The 14,470-nt window shown below is 41.8% G+C and overlaps 1 pseudogene; it reads right to left on the bottom strand.

Moving 5' to 3' along the window:
* Positions 205–1,232, bottom strand: LOC102189862 (annotated as a pseudogene).

The raw sequence follows: 14,470 nt of genomic DNA, 5'->3' as shown, positions 1-14,470 counted from the left end.
TCCATTCTCTTTCAGTTATTCAGACTCCAGATTTAGATGTAACTTCAGGCTGAGTTTGTCTGCTTCCCTAGCACCTCAGAGCCCAGAGGCCTCTCTTGGGAGGAAGGGAATGTGAGCTTCTCTGTCACTGCCTTCTCTGCGATGTTTATTTATTTTTTATTTTTTTATTTCTAATATATATAATTTTATTACAAAAATTTTTTTAAAAAAACAAAACACAACATTCTCATTCTAGAAAACCCAAAAGTTGCTATTGATGCTAATTTCTATGAGTTTGCTGTGCTACCATACACAAGTCAAGAAATTAAAGAAACCATTAAATATTTAGAAACATTTAACATCAGAAGCTTGAAACTCTAACTGTATGTAGTAGCCCCTCAAAAGCCACAACTTGCATTTATAAAAAAGTATTTTCTCTACAAAGAATCTTATCAGCTATACAAAAATCTGTACAGTTTTTATACTGAAGCTAATATTGAGCTGCACTTGAATTCACATTCTTAGCAAAACAATTGCCTGAGCACACACGCACACTCCACACACATCATTACAAGATAGCCATTTATTCCTCGTCTTCCTCCTCCTCCTCCTCATCTTCATCTTCTTCCTCCTCATCTTCTGGTTCATTTTTCTTCTTGGAGCCTGTCGGCCTGCCAGGGCCCTTTTTTCCCGCTTCACTCTTGCCCTTGGTACGGTATGCAGCAATATCCTTTTCGTATTTCTCCTTTAGCTTAGCTGCTTTCTGTTCATATGGCTGTTTATCTTTGGCTGACTGCTCAGACCACATTTCACCCATTTTTTTTGCAGTATCCCCAATGGATAAGCCAGGGTGTTCACTTTTGATCTTTGGGCGATGTTCGGAGCAAAACAGGAAGAAGGCAGATAGATGGAGGCCTTTTCGGAGCGTTGGGATCTTTTTTCTTTCCCTTCTTGTCACCTTTAGGAGGGACATAATTTTTCATCTCCCTGTCGTAGCGAGCTTTGTCACTTTTTGCCATGTCTTCGAACTTGGACTTTTCCTTGGCCGACATTGTCTTCCATCTCTCGGAACATTTCTTGGAAAACTCTGCGAAATTGACTGAGGAGTCGGGGTGTTTCTTCTTGTGCTCCTCGCGGCAGGTCTGCACGAAGAAGACGTACGAAGACATCTTGCCCCGCGGCTTGTTGGGGTCGCCCTTCCTCATGATGCTGCTGCTGCGACGGAGGCTGCCTGTCCACCTGGTGAAAGATTTTCCTCGGAGTTCCGCGCAGCGGCCGCTTCTGACCGCTATGCTGCTGCCCTGGCTCCGGCGTGAACTGGTTCCTCTGTGATGTTTAGGAAGAAGGTGATTTTGAGCTTGTTATTATCCCAACTCCCACTGATTTTCAAGGTCTAATTCCCATGGTGTTGGAGATTGGAAGAGGAGGAGGGGCAGAGATCTTACAGGCCTGAGTTGAGAGTACCCCGCTTGACAGGTGGCTGCTGGACCATCATCTTGGCTTTCATCTTCTTGTCTCTTCCATACTTGAGGCTCTCTGCCTGTGGGGCTGCAGGGACTCTGCTTCTCCCTTCCAATTCTCTGAGCTGGGAGAGGATGCTGAAAATCCTTTTCTTGAGAGTCATAGCACTTTCTTTTCCTTCTGCCTTCAGAGGCTCATATAGGCTTCTTGCCTCCAGAAATTTCCAGAGAAGATGTCTTTATCAAACTCACAGGTGCTGTACAACTTCCAGGGATATAGATCAAGTTCTCCCAATAATTCTCGTATTTCTCTCCATACCTTATTATGGCTTGCTGCTAACCAAGGATGCAGCCAGTGGAGAGATGGTAGTCTCTCCTTCAAACAAGTAATCTCAGATTCTACAAGGGATTTTAACCCTCCTAAAACTGTGCTGGGGAGGCTCTTTAATATGAAATTTAGACTGCTGCCAAGGTCAAAGACTTCCAACTTTAATTTTTCCTCTTAACAATTTTCCCCAATTTGAGCTAGTGGAGAGGCAGGTAGATGTTAGTTGGAATGATGGTAGGGAATAGTAGTAGGGCTAATTTGTCTGTCTCTCAATAATGGGGTGTTGGCTTCAATTTTTGGCAGCTTTTTTTAGAATATTGGGTACTTAGAGTCTCTTGTTTTCAGCTACAGGCCTTAGTGCCAATTCCAGGACATAAGTCTTACTGAACATCCTATTTTGTGTATCCTTCAAGCCTTATACATCTCTGCCAATTTTCAGTCTACTTGTTGTATTATTACTGAGATAAGAGTGAAAGATTCTCCAGCTCTGTGGATTTGTCTATTTTTCCTTACAGTTCTATCAGTTTTGCTTTATGTTTTCTGAAGCTTTGTTTTTAGGTGTTTCTATATTTAGAATTGTTACATCCTCCCAGTGAATTCACACCACTATCAATATAAAATGTCTCTCTTTATTCCTGGTAGTATTTCTTGTTTTAAGATCTACTTTTCTGATAATATTGGTATTCCAGCTTTGAGGGGAATAGTGTTTGAATAGTTTATCTTTTCCATTTTTTACTTCTACTTGTGTATATTTAACGTGAGCATCATATCAGTTCAGTTCAGTTCAGTTTAGTTGCTCATTCGTGTCTGACTCTTTACTACCCCATGAATCGCAGCACGCCAGGCCTCCCTGTCCATCACTGACTCCCGGAGTTCACTCAGATTTATGTCCATCGAGTCATATAGACTGTATATAATCCAGTTTGATTTTTAAATCTAGACTGGCAATACATGCATTTTGATAGCAGTGTTTACATTCTATAATATAGGTATGGACATGATTGGGATTAAGTCTAACATGTTGCTATTTTTCTTTTTATCCCTTATTATTGAATTGAAGTCGCTCAGTCAGGTGCGAGTCTTTATGACCCCAAGGACTGTTGCCTACAAGACTCCTCTGTCCATGGAATTTTCCAGGCAAGAACTGGTTCAGTTTGGTTCAGTCACTCATTGGTGCCCGACTCTTTGCGACCTCATGGAATGCAGCACACAAGGCCTCCTGTCCATCACCAACTCCCAGACCTTACTCAAACTCATGTTCATTGTGTCAGTGATGCCATCCAGCCATCTCATCTTCTGTAGTCCCCTTCGCCTCCTGCCCTCAATCTTTCTCAGCATCAGGGTCTTTTTTTTTTTTTTAATTTATTTATTTTATTTTTAAATTTTTTTTATTTTTATTTTTTTTAAATTTTAAAATCTTTAATTCTTACATGCGTTCCCAAACATGAACCCCCCTCCCACCTCCCTCCCCGCAACATCTCTCTGGGTCATCCCCATGCACCAGCCCCAAGCAAGCTGCACCCTACGTCAGACATGGACTGGCGATTCAATTCTTACATGACAGTATACATGTTATAATTCCCATTCTCCCAAATCATCCCACCCTCTCCCTCTCCCTCTGAGTCCAAAAGTCTGATATACACATCTGTGTCTTTTTTCCTGTCTTGCATACAGGGTCGTCATTGCCAACTTCCTAAATTCCATATATATGTGTTAGTATACTGTATTGGTGTTTTTCTTTCTGGCTTACTTCACTCTGTATAATTGGCTCCAGTTTCACCCATCTCATCAGAACTGATTCAAATGAATTCTTTTTAACGGCTGAGTAATACTCCATTGTGTATATGTACCACAGCTTTCTTATCCATTCATCTGCTGATGGACATCTAGGTTGTTTCCTTGTCCTGGCTATTATAAACAGTGCTGCGATGAACATTGGGGTACACGTGTCTCTTTCAATTCTGGTTTCCTCGGTGTGTATGCCCAGAAGTGGGATTGCTGGGTCATAAGGTAGTTCTATTTGCAATTTTTTAAGGAATCTCCACACTGTTCTCCATAGTGGCTGTACTAGTTTGCATTCCCACCAACAGTGTAGGAGGGTTCCCTTTTCTCCACACCCTCTCCAGCATTTATTGCTTGCAGATTTTTGGATCGCAGCCATTCTGACTGGTGTGAAGTGGTACCTCATTGTGGTTTTGATTTGCATTTCTCTAATAATGAGTGATGTTGAGCATCTTTTCATGTGTTTGTTAGCCATCCGTATGTCTTCTTTGGAGAAATGTCTACTTAGTTCTTTGGCCCATTTTTTGATTGGGTCGTTTATTTTTCTGGAATTGAGCTGCAGAAGTTGCTTGTATATTTTTCAAATGAGTCAGTTCTTTGCATCAGGTGGCCAAAGTATTGGAGTTTCAGCTTTAACGTCAGTCCTTCCAATGAACATCCAGGACTGATCTACTTTAGGATGGACTGGTTGAATCTCCTTGCTGTTCAAGGGACTCTCAAAAGTCTTCTCCACCACCACAATACAAAACTATCAATTCTTTGGCACTCAGCTTTCTTTACAGTCCAACTCTCACATCTATACATAACTACTGGAAAAAACCATAGCCTTGACTAGACGGATCTTAGTTGGCAAAGTAATGTCTCTGCTTTTCAACATGCTGTCAAGGTAGGTCATAACTTTCCTTCCAAAGAGTAAGTATCTTTTTATGTCATGGTGAAAGAGTCATTTCCTAGGTAGGTTGATAAGAAGACTCAGTTCAGTTCAGTTCATTTCAATCGCTCAGTCGTGTCCAACTCTTTGCGACCCCATCAATCACAGCACGCCAGAACACCCTGTCCATCACCACTCTAGGAGTTCACTCAGACTCGCATCCATCGAGTCAGAGATGCCATTCAGCCATCTCATCCTCTGTCATCCCCTTCTCCTCCTGCCCCCAATACCTCTCAACATCAAAGTCTTTTCCAATGAGTCAACTCTATGCATGAGGTAGCCAACTATTGAAGTTTCAGCTTTAGCATCATTCCTTCCAAAGAAATCCCAAGGTTGATCTCTTTCAGAATGGACTGGTTGGATCTCCTTGCAGTCCAAGGGACTCTCAAGAGTCTTCACCAACACCACAGTTCCAAAGCATCAATTCTCTGGCACTCAGCCTTCTTCACAGTCCAACTCTCACATCCATACATGACCACAGGAAAAACCATAGCCTTGACTAGACGGACCTTAGTCGGCAAAGTAATGTCTCTGCTTTTGAATATACTATCTTGGTTGGTCATAACTTTTCTTCCAAGGAGTAAGCATCTTTTAATTTCATGGCTGCAATCACCATCTGCAGTGATTTTGGGGCCTCCAAAAATAAATTCTGACACTGTTTCCACTGTTTCCCCATCTATTTCCCATGAAGTGATGGGACCAGATGCCATGATGTTCGTTTTCTGAATGTTGAGCTTTAAGTCAACTTTTTCACTCTCCTCTTTCACTTTCATCAAGAGGCTTTTTAGTTCTTCTTCACTTTCTGCCATAAGGGTGGTGTCATCTGCATATCTGAGGTTATTGATATTTCTCCCAACAATCTTGATTCCAGCTTGTGTTTCTTCCAGTCCAGCATTTCTCATGATGTACTCTGCATAGAAGTTCAATAAGCAGAGTGACAATATACAGCCTTGATGTATTCCTTTTCCTATTTGGAACCAGTCTGTTGTTCCATGTCCAGTTCTCACTGTTGCTTCCTGGCCTGCATACAGATTTCTCAAGAGGCAGTTTAGGTGGTCTGGTATTCCCATCTCTTTCAGATTTTTCCACAGTTTCTTGTGATACACACAGCCAAAGGCTTTGGCATAGTCAATAAAGCAGAAATAGATGTTTTTCTGGAACTCTCTTGCTCTTTCCATGATCCAGCGGATGTTGGCAATTTGATCTCTGGTTCCTCTGCCTTTTCTAAAACCAGCTTGAACATCTGGAAGTTCACGATTCACGTATTGCTGAAGCCTGGCTTGGAGAATATTGAGCATTACTTTGCTAGCATGTGCTGCTGCTGTTCCTGCTAAGTCGCTTCAGTCGTGTCCGACTCTGTGCGACCCCATAGACGGCAGCCCACCAGGCTCTGCCCTCCCTGGGATTCTCCAGGCAAGAACACTGGAGTGGGTTGCCATTTCCTCCTTCAGTGCATGAAAGTGAAAAGTGAAAGTGAAGTTGCTCAGTTGTGTCCGACTCTTGGTGACCCCATGGACTGCAGCCCACCAGGCTCCTCCATACATGGGATTTTCCAGGCAAGAGCACTGGAGTGGGGTGCCATTGCCTTCTCCGTTGCTAGCATGTGAGATGAGTGCAATTGTGTGGTAGTTTGAGTTTCTTTGGGGTTGGAATGAAAACTGATCTTTCCAGTCCTGTGGCCGCTGCTGAGTTTTCCAAAAAGGAAAGAAATCATAAGGATCAAGCAGAAATAAATGAAATAGAAATGAAGAAAATAATAGAAAAGATCAATGAAACTATAAACTGGTTCTTTGAGAACCCATTGAAATAGTGACAGACTTTATTTTCTTGGGCTCCAAAATCACTGCAGATGATGACTGCAGCCATGAAATTAAAAGATACTTACACCTTGGAAGGAAAGTTATGACCAACCTAGGCAGCACATTAAAAAGCAGAGACATTGCTTTGCCAACAGAGGTGTGTCTAGCCAAACCTATGGTTTTACCAGTAGTTATGTACAGATGTGAGAGTTGGTCCATTAAGAAAGTTGAGTGTTGAAGAATTGATGTTTTTGAACTGTGCTGTTGGGGAAGACTCTTGAGAGTCCCTTGGCCTGCAAGGAGATCTAACCAGTCCTTCCTAAAGGAAATTGGTTCTGAATATTCATTGAAAGGATTGATACTGAAGCTTAAACCACAATACTTCGGTCACCTGATGCGAAGAACTGACTCATTTGAAAAGACCCTGTTATTGGGAAAGATTGAAGACGGGAGGAGAAGGGGACGACAGAGGATGAGATGGTTGGATGGCATCACTGACTCAATGGACATGAATTTGAGTAACTCTGGGAGTTTGTGATGGACAGGGAGGCCTGGCATGCTGCAATCCATGGGTTTGCAAAAAGCTGGACATGACTGAGTGACTGAACTGAACTGAACCAACTTTGGGTTTTCTTTCTTCTTCTTTCTTTGGGTGCTTTAGGTATAAGATTAGGCTGTTTATTTGTGATTTTTCTTGTTTCCTGAGGTAATATTGTATCCCTAAAAACTTCCATATTAGAAATACTTTTGCATTTTGGATTGTTGTGCTTTCATTTTCATTTGTCCCTAGGTGTTTTCCTCTTTGATTTCTTCAGTGATCTATTGGTTGTTTAGTAGCATGTTGCTTAGTATCAACATTTTTTTTTACACATTTTTTTTTCTTCATAGTTGATTTCTAATCTGAAACTGTTGATATGATTTCAATTTTCTTAAATTTAGAGGCTTGCCTTGTGGCCCAACTTGTAACTACCTGGAGAATGTTTCACCATACCTTCGAGAAGCATGTGTATTCTGCTGCCTTTGTATAGAGTGCTCTATCAATATCAATTAAGTTCACCTAATCTGATGTGACTTTTAAGGCCTGTGTTTCTTTATTAATCTTCTGTCTTTATGATCTGTTCAGTGATGAGAGTGGGGTGTTAAATTCCACCACTATTATTGTGTTACTCTTGATATCTCTTTTTATGACTGTTCAGTTCAGTTCAGTCGCTCAGTCATGTCCGACTCTTTGCAACCCCATGAACTGCAGCACGCCAGGCCTCCCTGTCCATCACCAACTCCCGCAGTTCACTCAAACTCACGTCCATCGAGTCAGTGATGCCATCCAGCCATCTCATCCTATTTCATCCCCTTCTCCTCCTGCCCCCAATCCCTCCCAGCATCAGGGTCTTTTCCAATGAGTCAGCTCTTTGCATGAGGTGGCCTAAGTACTGGAGTTTCAGCTTTAGCATCATTCCATTCAAAGAACACCCAGGACTATCTCCGTTAGAATGGACTGGTTGGATCTCCTTGCAGTCCAAGGGACTCTCAAGAGTCTTCTCTAATACCACAGTTCAAAAGCATCAATTCTTCAGTGCTCAGCTTTTTTCACAGTCTAACTCTCACATCCATACATGACTACTGGAAAAACAATAGCCTTGACTAGACGGACCTTTGTTGGCAAAGTAATGTCTCTGCTTTTCAATATGCTATCTAGTTTGATCATAACTTTCCCTCCAATAGTAAGCATCTTTTAATTTCATGGCTGCCATCACCATCTGCAGTGATTTTGAACTGTTAGTATTTTCCATATATACTGGGGTGCTATTATATATATGTATGCATATATAATCACAATTATTATATTTTCTTCTTGACTGGTCCCTTGATCATTATATAGTGTCCTTCTTTTTCTTGTTATCAGTCTTTATTTTAAAGTCTATGTTGTCTGATTAGTATTGCTCCAGCTTTCTTTTGATTTCCATTTGCATGGTCTGCCTTTTTCCATCCACTCACTTTCAGTTTGCATGTGTCTCTAGACCTGAAGTGGGTCTCTTATAGATGGCATATATATGGGTCTTGCTTTTGAATCCAAAAGCACTTAATCCATTTACATTTAAGGAAATTGTCTATATACATGTTCCAATTGCCATTTTCTTAATTGTTTTGGCTTTGTTTCTGCAGGTCTTTTTCCTTCCCTTCCTGTTTTGTATTCTTCTCTTGTGATTTGATGACTGACTTTAGTGTTGTGTTTGGATTCCTTTTTCTTTTGTGTGTGTGTATCTATTACAAACTTTCTGTTTGCAGTTATCATGAGGTTTTGATATAGCAGTCTCTATATTAATACTATTTTAAGTTGCTGGTCTTTTAATTTCAAATGCATTTCCAATATCCTGCATTTGTACTTTCCTCAAAATTGCTCGTTTGGATATCACATTTATCTGTGAATGATGTCCTATATTTGCTGTATGTTTGCCCTTACCAGTGAGCTTTTCCATTCATGATTTTCTTGTTCCTAGCAGTTTGCTAGAATTGCCGCTGCCAGTGTCTTAGTACCTGCAGTGAACCACAGCTACCCTCCACCACAACAGGAGACTCTCCAATACTAGCAGGTAAGTCTGGCCCAGTCTCTTGTGAGGTAACTGCTTTTTTCATTGTGTTCTGGTGTGCATGAGATTCTCTGAGTGCCTTCCAAGAGTAGAGTTTCTGTTTTTCTCAATTTTGTGAAGTTCCTGCAGTCAAACCCCATTTGTCTTCAAAGCCAGATTCTCTGGGGCTCCTCCTCCTATTTCCAGGCTCCTAAGCTGGGAGGCTCCCATGGGGTCAGGCCTTTCACTCCTGTGGGAGAACTTCTGTGTTATGATTCTTCTCCAGTTCATGGGTAACCCACCTGGTGGGTATGGGACTTGAGTTTATTGCTGTCCTCCTACTGTCTTATTGTAGCTTCTCCTTTGTCAGAATATCATTTTGGGTCAGTCAGTTCAGCGGGTCAGTCATGTCCAACCCTTTGCAAACCCGTGGACTACAACATGCCAGGCTTCCATGTCCATCACCAACTCCTGGAGCTTGCTCAAACACATGTCCATTGAGTCGATGATGCCATCCAACCAACTCAACCTCTGTCATCCCCTTCTCCTCCTGCCTTCAATTTTTCCCAGCATCAGGGTCTTTTCCAGTGAGTCAGCTCTTCGCATCAGGTGGCCAAAGTATTGGAGTTTCAGCTTCAGCATCAGTTCTTCCGATGAATATTCAGGACCGACTTCCTTTAGGATTGAGGAGTTTGAGCTTCTTGCAGTCCAAGGGACTCTCAAGAGTCTTCTCCAGTACTACAGTTCAAAAGCATTAATTCTTCAGTGCTCAGCCTTTTTTATGGTCCAAGTCTCACATCCATACATGACTACTGGAAAAATGATAGCTTTGACTAGACAGACATGTTTTGGTAAATTAATGTCTCTGCTTTTAAACTTTTGCAACTCAATTCCAGAAAAATAAATGACCCAATCAAAAAATGGGCCAAAGAACTAAATAGACATTTCTCCAAAGAAGACATACGGATGGCTAACAAACACATGAAAAGATGCTCAACATCACTCATTATTAGAGAAATGCAAATCAAAACCACAACGAGGTACCACTTCACACCAGTCAGAATCTCTGCGATCCAAAAATCTGCAAGCAATAAATGCTAGAGAGGGTGTGGAGAAAAGGGAACCCTCCTACACTGTTGGTGGGAATGCAAACTAGTACAACCACTATGGAAAACAGTGTGGAGATTCCTTTTAAAATTGCAAATAGAACTGCCATATGACCCAGAAATCCCACTGCTGGGCATACACACCGAGGAAACCAGAATTGAAAGAGACACATGTACCCCAATGTTCATCACAGTGCTGTTTATAATAGCCAGGACATGGAAACAACCTAGATGTCCATCAGCAGATGAATGGATAAGAAAGCTGTGGTACATATACACAATGGAATATTACTCAGCTGTTAAAGAGAATACATTTGAATCAGTTCTAATGAGATGGATGAAACTGGAGTCGATTATACAGAGTGAAGTAAGCCAGATAGAAAAACACCAATACAGTATACTAACACATATATATGGAATTTAGAAAGATGGCAATGATGACCCTGTATGCAAGACAGCAAAAAAGATACAGATGTGTATAGCGGACTTTTGGACTCAGAGGGAGAGGGAGAGGGTGGGATGATTTGGGAGAATGGCATTGAAACATGTATACTATCATGTAAGAATCGAATCGCCAGTCTATGTCCAATGCAGGATACAGCATGCTTGGGGCTGGTGCACAGGATGACCCAGAGGGATGTTGTGGGGAGGGAGGTGGGAGGGGGGTTCATGTTTGGGATCGCATGTACACCCGTGGTGGATCCATGTCAATGTATGGCAAAACCAATACAGTATTGTAAAGTAAAATAAAGTAAAACTTAAAAATTAAAAAATATATATATGCTGTCTAGGATTGTCATAGCTTATCTTCCAAGGAGAAAACATCTTTTAATTTCATGGCTGCAGAAACCATCTGCAGTGATTTTTGAGCCCAATAAAATAAAAATCTGTCATTGTTTCCAATGTTTCCCCGTCCAATTACCATGAAGTGATGGGACTGGATGCCATGATCTTAGTTTTTTGAATGTTGAGTTTTAAGACAACTTTTTCACTCTCCTCTTTCACCTTCATCAAGAGGCTCTTTAGTTCCTCTTCACTTTCTGGCATAGAGTGTCTGAAGAGCTATGGACAGAGGTTCATAACATTGTACAGGAAGCAGTGATCAAAATCATCCCCAAGAAGAAGAAATGCAAAAAGGCAAAGTGTTTGTTTGAGGAGGCCTTACAAATAGCTGAGAAAAGAAGAGAAGTGAAAGGCAAAGGAGAAAAGGAAAGATATATCCATCTGAATACATAGTTCCAAGGACTAGCAAGGAGTGATAAGAAAACCTTCCTAAATGATCAATGCAAAGAGATAGAGGAAAATAATAAAATTGGAAAGGCTAGAGATCTCTTTAAGAAAATTAAAGATACCAAGGGAACATTTCATGGAAAGATGGGCACAATAAAGGACAGAAGTGGTATGGACCTAACAAAAGCAGGAGATATTAAGAAGAGGTTGCAAGAATACACAGAAGAACTATACAAAAAAGATCTTCATGACCCAGATAACCATGATGGTGTTATAACTCACCTAGAGCCAGACATCCTGGAGTGGAAGTCAAGTGGACCTTAGGAAGCATCACTGCAAACAAAGCTAGTGGAGGTGATGGAATTCCAGCTGAGCTATTTCAAATCCTAAAAGATGATGCTGCATGCCAGCAAATTTGGAAAACTCAGCAGTGGCCACAGGACTGGAAAAGGTCAATGTTCATTCCAATCCCAAAGAAAGGTGATGCCAAAGAATGCTCAAAGTACTGCACAGTTGCACTTGTCTCATGTGCTAGCAAAGAAATGCTCAAAATTCTCCAAGCTAGGCTTCAACAGTATGTAAATCAAGAACTTACAGATGTTTAAGCTGGATTAGAAAAGGCAGAGGAAGTATAGATCAAATTGTCAACCTTTGTTGGATCATAGAAAAAGCAAGACAATTCCAGAAGAACATCTACTTCTGCTTCATTGAATACACAAAAGGCTTTGACTGTGTGGATCACAACAAACTGTGGAGAACTTTTTTGGGTGTAGGTTCCTTTGGGGTAGGTTTGTTGTTTTTGTTGTTGTTACTGATGAGTGCTAAGCAGTTAGTTGTGATTTTGGTGTTTTTGTAAGAAGAGGTGAGCTCACATCCTTCTACTTTGTTGTCTTCTAACTCCCTTCTCCAGTTTGATTTTTTTTTGATTGTAGCTCTCTAGTTTTCCCCGGAGAAGGCAATGGCAATCCACTCCAGTACTCTTGCCTGGAAAATCCCATGGACGGAGGAGCCTGGTGGGCTGCAGTGTATGGGGTCGCCAAGAGTCGGACACGACTGAGCGACTTCACTTTCACTTTTCACTTGCATGCATTGGAGAAAGAAATGGCACCCCACTCCAGTGTTCTTGCCTGGAGAATCCCAGGGATGGCAGAGCCTGGTGGGCTGCCGTCTCTAGGGTCACACAGAGTCAGACACGACTGAAGCGACTTAGCAGCAGCAGCAGCAGCTCTAGTTTTCCCAACACCCTTTATTGAAGAGATGGTCTTTTCCTTCTTATGCATTCTTACCTCCTTTGTCATGGACGAATTGACCATATAAGTGTGAGTTCTCACTGTGATCATCCATTCTTTTGAGTACATTGAGCATCTTTATGATTATTACCTTGAACTCTTTATCAGGTAGGTTATTTAACTCCACTTCACTTAGTTCTTTTGGAGTTTATCTTGTTCCTTCATTTGGGGGACATTCCTCTGTTGCCTCATGTTACCTAATCGTCTGTTTTGTTTCTATGTATTTGATAGGTCAGTTACTTTCCCAGTCTTGAAAAACTGCCATATGTAGGAGATGTGGGAGGCTCAGCAGCACATTTGCCATGGTCACCAGAACTGCATGCTCTAGGGGCACCCCCCACCCCCATGTGGGCTGTCTGTGTCCTTCTGTTGTGGCTGAGCCAGCCACTGTGGGCATGCTGGTTGGCAAGGCAGGGTCCCCAGCTCATTAGCTGCCAGGATTTCCTGGTATGGAGGTTTCTGGCTACTGGTGGATAGGGCAGTGTACTGGTATAGCTAACGCTGTTGCCTGGAGCCTTAGGGCTGGTGCCAGCTCACTAGTGGGCAGGACTGGGACTTTGGTTTTCCTAGAACTGGCTCCAGCCTGCTCATGGGTAAGGTCAGGTCCTGGGCCTGCTTATGGTCGGGACTGGGTCCTGGGGCTGTTGGCTGGGGGAGTTAGGGGAGTGGTCTATGGCCGGTGCTGACCAGCTGATAAGCAGTTAAACCCCAGGTGCTAGTAGGCAAGAGGGAGGGCTCCAAATCGCCCTCATCAGCACCAGTGTCATCACTGTTTTATGAGCTTTGGGTAATTGCTGCTGCCAGTGTCTATGTCCTCAAGGGGAAGCCCCAACTGCCTCCTGCCTCTCTATGCAGCTCTTTAAGTTCAGTAAGTGTGTGTTATCCAGGCTGCTTAAAAGTCACTGCCTCTGCTCTGGGTCTTGGATCATGTGCAGTTTTGTATGTACCCTTTAGGAGCAGAGTCTTTGTTTCCTACAGCCCTTGGCTCTCCTGTGTACAAGCCCCACTGGCCTTAAAGCTACATGTTCTAGAGGCTCATCTTCCTTGTGCTGGGGTACCCAAGGTGGGGCTTGGACCCCTTACTTCTTGGCGAGATGTCTGCTATTGTGACTATACTCCTGCTTGTGTGTTGCCTGTCTGGGGGTGTGGTTCTTGATCTCATCATGCCCTCTTACCCTTCTTGTTGTGGATCTTTCTTTATACCTTCAGTTGTGGATTCTCCTTGATGGTGGCGCTATGAATAGTTGTAGTTCTGGTTTCGGTGGCAGGAGGTGAGCCAGGATCTTCCTATTCTGCCATCTGGCTACCTGTCAAAATTATATTTCTTATGGGACATGTCTGCTGTTAGGAAAATATTTCAATTTTTTCTCATCTGAAAGTTTTTACTTTGCTTTTAGTTTTACACTGGGTATAAAATTCTAGTGATTTTTCCCCCTTCTCAGAACTCCATTGTCTTCAGGCTTCTGTAAGCTCAAACAACAAGTTCATAGTAATTCATATCTTTCTTCCTTTGTCAATAACATGCTTTTTTCTCTGGCTACTTTTAAGGTTTTTCTCTTTATTACAAATTTTCATCAGTTTCATTATAGTGTTCCTTTGCATAGTTTTCTTTGTTGATTATTGTGCTAGTTGGGATTTGTTACGTTTCTTGGATTTTTTTTTTTTAATTAAAAAGAATTTTTGGCTGCACTGTGTGGCTTACAGGATCTTGGGTCCTTGACCCGTAATTGAACCCACAGAGTCCAAACCACTAGGCAACCCATCCAGAGAATTTCTGGATCTTTGGGTTTAGAGTTTTCATCAATTTTGGAAAATTTTCAGGCCTCATTTATTCAAGTATTTTTTTCTATTTTCCTTCTCTTTCTAATTGTATTTATGCTAGACTATTTAATAATGTCTGAAGGACCATTGAGGTTCCTTTTTTATTTTTTCCTATAATTTTTTCTTTTTGTGTTTCTTTTTGAATTCAAATTCATTGTTCTTTTATTCTGGGGTATCT

The sequence above is a fragment of the Capra hircus genome, chromosome 28 (genome assembly GCF_001704415.2).
Source record: "Capra hircus breed San Clemente chromosome 28, ASM170441v1, whole genome shotgun sequence".
Classification (NCBI taxonomy): domain Eukaryota; kingdom Metazoa; phylum Chordata; class Mammalia; order Artiodactyla; family Bovidae; genus Capra; species Capra hircus.
The sequence above is the reverse complement of the archived record's forward strand: the minus strand, read 5'-3'. Positions and strand labels throughout refer to the sequence as shown.